Source organism: Eulemur rufifrons, chromosome 19 (assembly GCF_041146395.1).
Source record: "Eulemur rufifrons isolate Redbay chromosome 19, OSU_ERuf_1, whole genome shotgun sequence".
NCBI lineage: Eukaryota > Metazoa > Chordata > Mammalia > Primates > Lemuridae > Eulemur > Eulemur rufifrons.
The window spans coordinates 31,310,920-31,325,757 of NC_091001.1; positions in this window are offsets into that span (position 1 = coordinate 31,310,920).

Sequence of the window (14,838 nt, forward strand, 5' to 3'; positions counted from 1 at the left end):
AGTTTCTCCCAGATCTAAACTTCCATGAGTATTCTATGATTTGGCCATATTATTACTGACTGTGGGAATTGTAAAGCATGGCGACAACTCTAGAGTCTTAACTTTGCTGCTCCAAATAGAGCTAACTTCCCTAGACAGCTGCTTTTATTCCTCTGTATCTGCACTGTCTAATATAGAAGGCACAAGCCACATGTGGCCATTAAATATCCAAAGTGTGTCTAGTATGAATTGAGATGTGCTGGAGATATAAAATGCATGCCATATATTCAAGACAATTAAAAAAAGAATGTAAAATATCATTATACTTTTTTATATTGATTGCATATTGAAAAGGAAATGTTTTGAATATATCTGGTCAAGTAATATATAAGATTAAATTAATTTTATCTGTAGATCACTTTGGGTTTCTCCCCGGCCTCTGATGACAGGCAGGACCTCAAGCCAGCGGAGCTCCCCTGGCTGTGACGCCGGCCGGGAGGGTCCTTGCTCAGGATCGCAGCCTGAGCTTGCAGCATGGCCCTCTCATGGGAGGAAGGTTGCCACTCAAGCACGCTGATCTGCCCCTGAGGCACACACACCTCAGTAGGTTCCTTCACAAATATCCCTTCTGTGTCCCCTGGGCAATGCCATCGAGACCTGGGTGTACAGGATCTGGTCTACAGGCCTGTCTCCTGGGCCCTGAAGATCAATCCCTGACCCTACCAGGGAGAGGAGTGCTGGTCTCAAGTCACCGAGAGGGTGCCCAAGCTGGATCAATATCTCTCTGCCTTGGGATTTGCCCCACTCTCCTGGAGTCACCAAGGCAAGCAGCACCTGGGAGGGCTGGCAGGTAGGGAGCTCACAGTCTAAGTACCCCTCAGTCCGATGTAGGGCCCCAAAAGGAAAGGTCCCATTCCCTGAAGATGCCTCCAATGGTGGCTAAATTGGCTGCAGGTAGGGAAGGCGAAGGGGAGAATGAAAGAATATAGTGCCTACTGTTCCTCTCCAGTCTGTGGGCCAGGAGGTGCTCCGAGGGAGCTGGGAACCCGGTGCTCTGTCAACAAGAGGCTCACTACTCACTGGCAGCAACCATCTCTGGGCTGGTGTTGGCAAGTCTCTCCAGCAGCTCAGGAGCCCACCAGTAGTCCCAGACACAAGGGAGGAGACATTTACCCACTCCACCTACCCTTGTCCCTGGTCTCCAAGCCTCTCAGGGGCCTTTCTCCTTCCAGTTCTCCTCAGCAACTTCTTCCCGTGGAATCTCCTGTAGTTTCAAGCACTCTTCCTACTGACCCTCATCCAAACTATGTTTGTCTGCCTGCTTTTTTTTTTTTTTTTTTCCACTTTCTTTTAAAATCTGTTTTTCTTGCAGAGACACTCTGGCTGGTGGGTTTTCTTGTCCACCATCTTGCCCTGAAAAAGGCATGAAACTATAAGAATTTTAGAAGAAAATGTTGGAAAAACTCTTGTAGACATTGGCCTAGGCAAAAAATTTATGAAGACCCCAAAGGCAATCACCGTGACAACAAAAATAAATAAATGGGACCTGATCAAATTAAAAAGCTTCTGCACAGCCAAGGACACTATCACTAGAGCAAATAACCTACAGAATGGGAGAAAATATTTGCATGTTACTCATCTGGTGAAGGGCTAATAACTAGAATCTATATAGAACTCAAGAAAATCAGCAAGAAAAAATCAAATAACCCTATCAAAAAGTGGGCAAAGGACATGAGCAGAAACTTTTCAAAATAGGATAGACTAATGGCCAGCAAACATATGAAAAAATGCTCAACATCTCTAATTATCAGGGAAATACAAATAAAAACCGCAATGAGATATCACCTGACCCCATTGAAAATGGCCTTTACCAAAAAGTCCCAAAACAATAAATGTTGGCGTGGATGCAGAGAGATAGGAGCACTCATACACTGCTGGTGGGACTGCTAACTAGTACAACCTCTCTGGAAAGTAATATGGAGATAACTCAAAGAGCTACAAGTAGAACTACCATCTAATGCAGCATCCCATTACTGGGCATCTACCCACAGGAAAAAGACATTCTATAAAAAAGACATCTGCACTCAAATGTCTATAGCAGCACAATTCACAATTGCAAAGATGTGGAAACAACCCAAGTGCCCATCAATACATGAGTGGATTAATAACATGTGGTATATGTATACCATGGAGTTTTACTCAGTCATAAAAAAACAATGGTGATCTAGCATCTCTTGTATTATCCTAGATAGAGCTGGAGCCCCTTCTGCTAAGTGAAGTATCACAAGAATGGAAAAACAAGCACCACATACACTCACCATCAAATTAGTATTAAATGATAAACACTTAAATGCACATATAGTAATAACATTCACTGGATGTGAGGCAGGTGGGAGGGGGGAAAAGGGGATGGATATATACACAGCTAATGGGTGCGGTGAGCACCGTCTGGGGGATGGACATGCTTAAAGCTCTGACTCGGGTGGGGCAAAGGCAATATATGTAACCTAAACAGCTGTACCCCTGTAATATGCTGAAATAAAAAAAGTTAAAAAATTAAAAAATTAAAAAAAATAAAACATAAATTAATTTGATCTGGTTCCTCTTATTTAATGTGGCTTTTAGAAAGCTTTAAATTGGATGTTCTTCTTTTGGACAGTGCTACCACAGATACTAATGGATATAATATATGCATAATTAAATTGCAAGTTTTTAGATTGAACACACCTAAAAACACCATCTGACCTATGATCTCAACCCAGCCACATGTTATTATTCCTATTTTATGGATAACTCTCCAACAGATCAACTGAATGGTCCCAAGTCAGAAGGCCAGTAAAGGAGTCATAGGGCCTGCAGCTGGGGTCTCCTGCTATGGTGTACTTCCTAAACATCACTGTTCAAATTCAATTTAAAAATGCTAAATCTAACATATTCCTTCATTTTCTACTCATTTAGTTAAGTGACATCTTACTCTTAAAAGTATTTTTTCTGTTAATTTTAAAGAATATTATTTGATTCCAGCATTTTTAAATTTCATTCTGGAAGTTACTATCATCTGATCAATAACGTTGGCTTCTGAGGCTGCACTATAAATAGCACTTATCTTTTTTCCTCAAGTTCCACACAATTGAAAAATAGAAGAAATTAATGACAAAGATGGAGATAGTGGGCAAAACATTCCCTCCAACCCTTAGAAGACCTGAATTGCTATACTTCTTGCTGGGCATGGATTTTTATCCGTGGACAATTACCATAAGAATGACATCTACTGCTCATTGGCAATCCCGTTTTGGAATTTCTGCTCTGTGGTTTACATTCTGTCCCTAGAAGGCTCTGAAATATGCCAGACAAGACATTAACTACATGAATCCCACTGCTACTTATCACTGAAAAGTCATTCCTTATTCTATTTCCAATCTCAACTTAAATCTGGTAGCATTGTCCAATATATTAACAGCTCTGCATAAAATAGCATAAAAATATGATTCTACAATAAAATGCATAATGATACTCAGATGACAAAATGTCAAAAATAGACAAATCCAAAATTTAAATGTAAGCTGCCACTAATTATAAAATTTTCAAGGAGAAATTAAAGTTCAAAGATTATTTTCTATTGTGCTTTAAGTTCAAAAATGTTAAAATCTGAAGGTATTGAAGTCCAGCATCAAATTTTTTTGAATTACACTTAATAGTAAAATCTAAAATTAATTATCTTCAACTTTTTATTATTCTCAGCTTCTAGAGGGCTTGTCAATGCTCTTTTAGCAACTACTGCCTGAGCTCTTTTTCCCTGGCATGGTATTCCAGTGGCTATATTAATGTAACATATAGCTCTCAGGAATATCATTTTTTTAATAAGCCCTAAGAGTGAAATAGACACCCATGAGTATCAAAGTATTGGATCTATACCTTCTGAATTTAGAGGACAATGCCCAACTATTAAAACAGCTATCCAGAGAAAATCATGATCCCAGAACCTATGTTTAGCATTGTCAAAGACCACAAGAGAGATTCAGTGGTATTTGAATAAAGGATAGTAGATGGGGAAGTTGAGAGGAGAAGAAAAAAAGAAAGTTTTCTTGCTTTTGTTCATACTGGGGTATTGCCAATTTCTACCAGTTGTCCAAAATCCACAGCAAATACACTTCAACTCAGTTAAGATAAATCCTCAACTGGTGGCTAATTTTGGCTCTATTTATTAATCATTTCTCAAGACAGGGAATTGCTTGGGTAGGGGTCCACATATGCATACCATTTTTAATTCCATTTTCTCTTTCAAGTGCTATGTTTCTGGCACGTCAACACTGAAATGAGCATAAGCTCTTTGTAATTATATTAGATGCCACTTTAATGAGCCCAGGCATTTTCAGTTTTAATGGAATTGTCATTCACTGCTTACCTAGGCCCGGCCTGGACACATTAAGCTATAACTTCATTAGTGCATTGTTGTACACTCAGAACTTGCTGGCTGCCTTGAAGTTTCAAACAGCAAAGCCTATATTTAGAAAGATTCCTATCCCTGTGGTTGAATCAAGTTTCTATGTTTCTTTTCCATGTTGCCTAAGGAAAGCTTTTCTAGTATAGTATGCCCTGACCATAAGGCCCCGCTCAAGCTTATAGATGCTTTTGCTGTTGCTAAACTTCAACCCTTGTTGAGAACTCCACTGCCAGCTTATATAAGCCAAATGTAGTTCTAAGCCAAGCTGCAGTAAAATGATGTCATCTCTTCTGAGTCACCTACATTTTATGAGGCCAGAGTGGCCAACGTTAATTCACTAGGGTGTCTGTGTCTTCTGAGACCAATCAAGAAGCCTACATATCTTATTGAGGCCTCAGTATGCCCATCCTCTGGCCTGCCTCTAAAGAAACAGCCATCTTCTTTGGACAAAGTCACCTAAAGCTGCAGTCATCCACCAAGGTTGAAATAGCCTATGGCCTGCTAAAGCCTCTTGGCTAAGATTCAGCCGTAAAAAGACAACTAAGCCAGGTACTGTAGCATATGCCTGTGGTTACAGTGGTCTCGGCCACTAGGGAGGCTGAGATGGGAGGGGCATTTAAACCCAGCAGTTTGAGGCCAGCCTGGGTAACTGGGCAACACAGGGAATCCCCATCTCTAAACAGACAAACAAACAAACAGGACAACTTATAACCTGCTTAGTCGAACATATGCCTCTACAAGTCACTCAGATAAAAATGCACGGCCCATCCACTGAAGACCAAAGTCTGAGTATCTGACACACTGACACAATCAGTCACTCTCACTCACCCGATGTTGGGATCTGTAGGTAGCTCAATGAATAGAACCTCTCTTCCCTGGCTACATGACGAGTGCGATGTGCCCTGTCTGGGGAATGAACATGCTTGAAACTCTGACTCAGGGGCATGGAAGGGGCATGGGCAATATATATAACCTGAACTTTTGTATCCCCATAATAAGCTGAAATAAAATAAAAAAAAAACTAAGAAATATAATAAAAAATGGAAAATAGAAGAAAAAATAGCCTCTTTGATACTAATAAAACCTAGGTGGATAAAAAGCTTATGGAGGACATATCTGTAAACAAGTCAGCCTACACTCAGTAAACCCCAGAATTATCTGGACTCAATCTTGCAGTCACAGGTAACAATGTATGAGAAATGCATCTCCAGGTAAGATGCCTATTCGGTTAAGGGCTGGGACATAAAGAGTCAGGGAAGTGCTTTCCCTGAGGCTGTCTCACTTCCAAAAAGAAGAAAGGAGAGACTTAGTTGACTATAGCTAGTTACTCTTCCTGAATTGCTAATCCAATGAGTCATCCCATATCTGTGTTTAAGGAGTTTAGGGGCAGAGAGAAGCTGGGAAATCTATACCAGTGGGGCTCTATTGAACATGAAATAAATCTCAGGGTGAGGAAACCACATCACTCCCAACCATAACGTTTACAAAATTGTAATGTAACCATACATTCATCCAAACTTTATCTTTCAGCTCTACATTCTTATCTTATATAAGTTTATCCAGATCAATGTATTTGAATAAAGGTCAAATTGCTTGACTTCATATTCTCAGCTATTCACAGTATATGAACAAAACAACCATTTCCCCCAAGCTCTAAGACAACCCACATAACATTCCGGATTTCATGTGTACTGGCCTCACCGAAAGTTTTCTTAACATGCTCTGCACTATCAAGCCTCCATGCCTTTATTCACACTGCCTTGTCAGATAAAAATATCACTTCTGATTTCTGTCTGTTTGAATCATTCACTCTACAAAGTCCAGATAAAATATTAGTCCTTTATAAAACATTGTTTAAAATATGCAATAGCCAAGTAGAATGATTTTTCATATGATTCCCATGGCATTTTGAATTGCTAGTATAGAACTTAACAGTCTGCCTTATGTCGTTAATGTCTACCTTCATATTGTTTCTCTTTCACAAACTAGTCTGTAAGCTTTTAAACATCAGGGATCATGCTATTCATCACCTCTGAGTGTCCACAGTGCCCTTATAACTCATTCTGCATTCTAGGACTCTACTAATGCTTTTTAAGATACAGTAGTTGCCAACATGTTTAAATTTATAGAAGAGACATTAGTAATCTGTATTAGTCAGGATACTTTATATTCAATGGAAGGAGATTCAGCTCAAATTGGTTTAAACAAAAAAGGAAAATGTTGGCTGATATAACTAGTAGGTTTAAAGGTTAAAGTCAGTTTCAGGAACAATAATATTCATGTTTACAGACATTCACATGATGGCTTCATCTTTCTTTTCTTTTCTTGACTCATTTTCAGGCAGTTATTTACAAGTAATGGCAAGAAAGCCTTACTCAGCTCCAAGCCCACCATAAACTTAGTACTCTTAGTTCCAGAGGGAACAAGGGCATTTTTTCTCTAATTGTCCAGGAGAAGATTCCGATTCACCAGGTCCAGAGAGGTGCCTCATCTTGAGCCATACACATTTACCAGAAGACTGAAACATTTCCTCTGGATCTGAGGAGTTAGGATCAGCTTCACCTGCACCTCTCGGAATCTATGTTATTGCTAGGCATGGAGGAAGGACGGTTTGCTCAAAGGAAAGGTATGCTCTGTACACAAAAAGTAGTATATACCGATTAAAAAATTAGGCAGAGCTATGGTCAATCCTAGTGCAGCCATGGGCTTACTATTTGATCTCATACTGGGTATTAATCCTCTTTTAAGCTCTTCATGAGATTTTCCTGAGGATTAAATGAGACACTTTAAATAAAGCACCTAAGATACATAACATACCCGATAAATGTTAATTCCCTTAAGATACTTCCTGCACATATTTCTTAATGTCATACATATTTAAAATAAAGTCATCCTAAAAGCAAGTTAATATTAATAGAACATAGAAGAAAGGGGGGTGGTGATGGATGGACCCAGAAAAGCCTCCTGAAACACAATGTCAGCCAATAGCAGTGTTAATGTCAGGGGTCACGTGTACGAAAAAATGCATTGGAATCACTTTGGGCTAAAATATATGTTGGGTGGATGTAGTTGATAATGGCAAGTGACAGCACTATCTTAATTGTGTTCTTTGCTACTGTGAAATCCATTGCACCCCGTACCTTTCCTTTATTTTTCAAAGCTCAGGTACCCAGGATCCTTCAAGAGAAAATGTAAACGTAAATGGCATTGGGCATATTAGCATTCAAATAGTACATTATCTTTTCCGTGTTGCCTTATAACCCATACATCCATTATACCATAAATGACTCTTTAAACAGGAAAAGAATTCACTCAGGTTAAGTTTTTCAACAAAGAACTTGTTGTGCTCACATTAGATAAACAAGCACCACTGCTGTGTCAAGGGAGTTTAATGTTTTTGAAAGATGTCCATTGCTGAGTGTTGACAATTGCTAAAAATAATTTTAAATATGTGGACTCACCTAGGAAACCACACATCGAAGGCAAAGCACTTCTGAATTAATTCCAAATCATGATTTACTTGGCTGCCATGAGCTACTGCACTTTATAGTCATTAATTATGTTTTTTTAATCCTCAATCCATCTCTATGGTACTACTCCAACTCTCTTCATAACAAAATGTTCCAGGCTGACTTTTCTGACTCCTTTTATTGCTTGGGTTGATCATTAAATTTTGGAAAAATTTTGGAGCTTCGTATTAAGCAAAGCTTCCATTAAAAGCTAAGTTATTCACCCTTTCAATTAAATAAACTATATTTAAAACACAATTAGTAAATTAACAAAAGCATTGCTTACTAATTATTTTAGTTTGTTTAAAGCATATGCATACTACAAGGTATTGTACTAAGATCTGGAGACGCAAGGAAGAATAAAACGTATCTGCTCTGGCATGGCTCACAGCCTAGAGCTTAGTCATGTTACTGAAAGTATGGTTTAGTGCACACCAGAATTACAATACCCTAGTAAACAGTAAGGTGGAAATAAATTCCGTGGTCAAAAAAATTGGTAATTGCTGGATTATCCAAAGTAAAAAAGATTTTGTTATAGTAGGACTTTTCTGCAAATGTAATATACTAATGTGCTTTGAAGAGCTCAAAAGAAAGTGAAATAATAAGTATTTTCAGGCTTAGCCAAAGGAAAGACTATTTTTGGAGGGATGTGCCTTGTAAACCAAGTTTGTAGTATACCAGTTTGGGAAATAATGGACCTGTGGAATGATTCTCACTTTTTTTTGAGGAACCATGTTTTATCATTTACTTTCCAAGTTCATTCTCTGTAGTTGGTAGTGAGAGACTAGGTCACTCCTGCCTGCCCTTCTTACCTTCCCTCTTGGTAAAGTCAGCTTCCAGCTAAGAGAAAAAAAATGGGACAGCTTCAAGAACACTGGCATGTGTGAGCAGCCAACCCACCAGCAGAGTGAATGGCCTCTATAAGTAGACTAATGTTAAAATATATTCTTTTTGAAAAGTTTTGTTTCCTTTTTAATTGAAAAATAATAATTGTCTATATTTATGGGGTACCACGTGATGTTTTGATACATGTATACATTGTGGAATGATCAAATCAGGATAATTAGCATATCCTTCACCTTGAATATTTATCATTTCTTTGTAGTGAGAACATTAAAAATCCTCTTTTTTAGCTATTTTGAAATACACAGTACATTATCATTATCTGTGGTTACCATGCTGTGCAATAGATCACAAGAACTTATTATTCCTATTTAACTGAAACTTTGTGCACCTGGACCAATGCGTCCCCTTTCTCTGTCCCCCAGAGACTGTCCCTCCCAGCCTCTGACAATCACCATTCTACTTTCTACTTTTATGAGTTCGACTTTTATAGATTCCATATATACATGAGATCACAGGTTTTTTGTCTTTCTGTGCTTGGCTTATTTCACTTAGAATAATGTCTTCTAGTTTCATCCATGTTGTCATTAATGACAGAATTTCCTTTTTGAAGGCTGAATAGTGTCTCACTGTGTCTATAGATATATACCACATTTTTAAAATCCATTCATCCATTGATGGACACTTAGGTTGCTTTATCACCACTGGATGTGCCTTACAAGAAATGTTAAAATACACTCTTGTGAGTAACCATCCACCACTTCATTGTGAGGAGACCATCCATTCATTTAATGTATTTCTTGTACAAGTACTTTTTCACCCACAATTTAGTGTTGTTTAAAAGGACAATGTAGGCAATGAAAAAGTGCAATTCCATCTAAATCAACCCAGGAGCAAATTAGGGTGATAGACTTAACAGAACAAGGGCTTGGCGACTGTAAATCCTCTGTGTTGTCTATTACTTTATGAGCTTTTGTTGAGAATTTTCCTGAAAAACTTACTGCAGATTGTCATTATTAACTCTGGATGTCTGAGGCATACTTTATTACTAGAGGAGACAACTTTTAAAGCTTGGAAGGAAATGCAGTGGGCAGCTTTATATCTCTGGGTTTTTGTGAACCAGTATTTTAGCATCTTAGGGTAAACCAATTCAGATATAATACAAACCACTGATACCATAAAATGTCATTTATCAAACTGAATACAGTGTTCTTTCTGATGTAACGCACACACAACATAAACCCACATGCATACACACAAGGATGTATCTGTGTGGCACCCTGAATTTCAATTTCTTACCAACATTAATGTTGTGAGTATAAATTGTAGATAATAGTAACCAGCAAAAAATCCAAGAAAACTATCAAATTTCTTTTTCTATACATTCTCACTTGGAAATCTCATGAAATTTTTTCAGAACTCCTCACTTTGCCACTGTGATGATTACCACCAATTTTTTTCCTAATCTCATTGGTTTCATTTTTATCTTCCTATTAAGCATCTTCACTTGCATAGTGCATCAGTGACTCAAACTCAACCTGCTTCAAACTGGAATGATAAATCTTCTCTTCCTAAAATACTACTATTTTCATGTTTTCTATTTACAAAAAAACATAATTTTGTCCATTTCTTTCTCCTACTCCCAGCCATTCAAGCTTAAAATGTTATTCTTAGCTTTTCACATTTCTTAGACTATTAGATGCTATTTTTGTGATATAATAAAGAATCTCATAAAAAAAACACAAATTTGATATACAGAAACATGGATTTGAAACTTTATTTTCACACAGACATTTCATTTAATGGGCATTAGATGACTACTGTAAACTAGGTAATTACAAATTAGCTGCATGACCTTGGAAAAGTCATGAAACCTTTTTGTGTCTCATTTTCATGAGGAAAAGCAAATGTTAGCCTCACAACATTACTGAAGGCAACCAAAGAGATGATGTGCATAAACTTGCTTTGCAAATCATAAATCAACAAAAAATGCAAATGATGTACTGTAACATCACTGATACTGCCTTAGTTCAGCCCTTTGTGACTCTTTTTCTTCTGAAATAGTATTGCTATTGACTGTGTGTACCCCCCCACAAAAAATTTATATGTTGAAACCTAATCACCACTGTGATGGTTTTGGGAGGTGGGGCTTTTGGAATGTGATTAGCCATGTGAGCATAGCCCTTATAAATGGAATTAGTGCCCTTATAAAGGAGGCTCCAGAGAGCTACCTTGCTCCTTATACAATGTCAGAACACAGTGAAAAGACGGTCACTTAGGAACCAAGAAGCAGATCTTCACTGGACATCAAATCTGCTGGCACCTTGATCTTGGACCTCCCAGTCTCCAGAACAATGAGAAATAACTATCTGTTGTTTATAAGTCACCCAGCCTATGATATTATGTTATACAAGCCCAAATGGTCAAAGAAAAGTACTACAGTCTTAACAAGTTTTCTTTCCAGTCTCTGTTGACATCTGATCCACCAAAAATCAAGCTTTCATTCATTCTTTATTCCCTCACTCATTCACTTATTCGCTCAACTAACATTTAATAATGACTACAAAGGGATCAACACTATGCCATTAGATTGAAATACAGATAAAAGCTGAATTGTATTATCTGAAAAATATTGATCACACTTGCTGTAGAGAATCGACACGAGTTAACGTGTGAGATGCATCTCCCAACACAGTGTCAGACGTCATATAGTGGGTATTTCTAACTGTTGGTTACTGTCCCGTTATTACTGTAAATGGTTAAAGTCCACATATAATGGCTTCTTGCCAAGTTTTCTCTAGATGTAAAACATTGTCTTCCTCATACAGACATTTTTTTCTGCCTAAATAGCTAAGTCTGTATGATACACGCTCAGACGTAGGCATATGCATTGTATCCCCGGGGACTATGATATTGAATGAGTATACATTTAGTGAATAAAGCTTCCTTAATATTATATTGATGTGAAAATAAATCGTTTTAAAGCCATTTGAAAACCCTTAAGGTGTCAGGCTATCAGGATGCAAAGAGGCACCTGGCATTCATATCAACGCCCACAAAATAGAATAATACCCCTGTCACCTATTTTCTTTACTTGGCACTGAGATTTTTCTAACCATTCATTTGCATTTACTTTGAATCCTCAAGTGGTTTTCGAAAATAGCTTTTTTTATAAAAAGCAAATTAATCAACAGACATGCGGCTCTCCCTGGGAGTGACATCAGAGGGAACTTCCACATTCATGAGCTCACTGCTGCAGTAACCTCAGGCCTCAGTTCCCTCCCCTTGACACACATACTTACATTTTTCTTCTCCTGTGTTTTTATGTGTCCAAGGAAGTTAGCTGAGTAAGCCTATTGGTGATGAATCACTTTGCAACTACATTAGGAAGTTAGGATAGAATTCAGTTCAGCAACTCCTACTTCCCTCACATTTGATTAACTCAAACCCACTTTTGTGGTTCCCTATAGTGTTTTCTATAAATATGTGTCAGAAAAACAATAATACTAGTCATAATTTATAACAATCTGCTCCATAGACCCCAGTATATACCTCATGTATTAGATTGAAACATTGAAATTACTGATAGTCAGCTGTTTTGACATGGAAAAACAGCAATTTATCTGACTTAAAAGAACACATGGCATGGCTTTGTTTGTTAGCCTATTTCTCCCACTGGTGGACCCAGAGCTCCTTAAGGATAAACATTTTGTCTCACTCTTTTCAGGATGCAAGGCTCCAAGCACAGTGCTTGGCACCCAACAGGTGCTCATAAAAGCTTGTAGGTGGAAAATGAACTCTCTTTTAGAGGGTCCATGTACACTATGGCAAACCATCTATAGAACACTCTTAGGATGAGGCTAGGACATTCAGCAAGGATGACTGAATTGCTTAATGAGACAAGTCTTGGGTCAATAGAGCCCCTTACTCCCCCCCCCCAGATTTATTGAGGCATAATTGACAAATAAAAAAATGTAGATATTTACATGGTACCACATGATAATTTCTCCAGTATCTCAAACAGACCACTTAATTTCTTTAGGCCTCAAATTTTCTCAACTGTAAAATGGAAATGATAATATCTCCATAATTTTAATAATTAAATGTCATATCACACTCAAGAAGCTTTGCAAATCATGCACATGAAAGGCATGTTGTCATAATTTTCATTGTGAGGGTATCACATCAGCTAGTAGGCTTATTAGCAAAGCTTTCTCCATTGGAAGAGTAATTATTATGGGAAACAAGTACTTTCTGGAAGTTAACAACAGTGGATACGACAGAGGGTCAGTGTATTTAAGATTGATATTGTCCCCAGTTTTATCTAGCTACAAAATGAAACTCTAAGCTGAACTTGTTGAAAGGTAAAATATTTGAAAAATACGAAGTTTTAAGATTGAGTTCAATTGCCTGCTTGAGAAATTGTGAATTGTGTGTCTTCTGCAAATGTTTCATTTCAGAAAGGCTCAGAATCCTCATTTGACAATGATAATAGAAGTGCAGACTCTCAATTCTATTGTTAAAGATTCAAGGAGGGGATGAGTAACAATGGGCACTATAGATTACTATACAAATGGAAGGTACCTGACACATTTGCTCTAATCCTTTCTTTAGGTGTACATAAAGGAGCTCTACTTTTTCTTAGACTTCTTATAAATTATATATCTTTGCCTTTCTTGATGAATTATGGTTTCTTGTTCTGTCTCAGTGTCCTTCATTCTTGTGTGTCCAAAGACACCTGTTTTATTATAATATACTCTTTTGGGTCAGTTTATCATAACTTATATTTGGGAAGTTATTCACATCCAGGTATTTAGATAAAACAATTTCCCGTAGTCTGACAAGATTTTGTTTGGTAGAGCAGGAGAATTGTCATGGCAGCTATGTACCACAGCTGACTTATCCTGTTCTTTGGGGACATGTCTTGGACCTTTCCTTGTTCTCTTAAACATGCTTTGATCCTCCTGAACCCCATTTGTGTTTTCATTGACCCCATAATCCCTCAGTCATAGCATTTATCACACTTTGCTCCAATAATCTGGATTACTTGTCTAACTTCTCCATTGCAATATATATACCACTATATGCAATATATATATATATATACACACACACACACATATACATATATATCCTTGTTCACTACTCTGTCCCTAGATCCTTAGATCCTAGAAAATTAAAATGTACCAGATTTCAATGAAGAAATTTTGAACAAATTATTTATTTTGTGAATAAAATAAATTGTTCATATATTTCCCCCAGAAGAGTTTAACCTTCATAGACAGTACCTAGTATAGGCAGGTTTAGTAGAAATAACACGATTACTTTGATATGAGAAATCTCAGACTCACCAGGGTTAAATGTTTTTCCCGAGATCACCATCACACAATTCCTGAAAAGAGAGGCTATGATCAGAACCCAGGTCTTCTGTCTTGAATCGAAGGCTCTGCCTCCTGTTGCAGCCACAGAAGGCAGGCATGTGCTTTACAGCCACCTTTATATTTAGACCCCTTCTAATTTGGGCTGATGTTTTCTGTACTGTACCTGGAAATTTTCACTGTGTTCACTGCTGATATATATTTCCAAATGTATGCAGTAAATTTAAATTAATACGATGGCTTTCAGAGTGGAAAATCTGGATTATTACGTCCTGAAAGCAGATCAGCACAACCATTATATGCACATAAAAATAACCTTAGGATTGTTAATATGAATAATATGTTTTATCACCATTAAAGCAAAATTTAGAGTTTAGCCTTTTTCCACATAACAGGCTGTTCATTTTGCTACAGGAGGACTGTTAATAAAAATGATTAATGAAGTAAATAGATTTTTTTTATATGTACACTGTTTTTTCCTCTTTCTGAAATTAGGTCTCTTGTGAAAACTCAGCCTTTCTCTTTACCATAAATTAAAGGGCACTCTTTGGTACAAAACAAAAGACAAACTAGTACATTCAAAAAGAGATGATCTTAAATATTGATGTTATCTAAGCTTTTGTTGGACAAAAGTCTTTTGTAAACTTACTAGCAAGTAAAATTAAAGCACTATGATGTCTCTCTT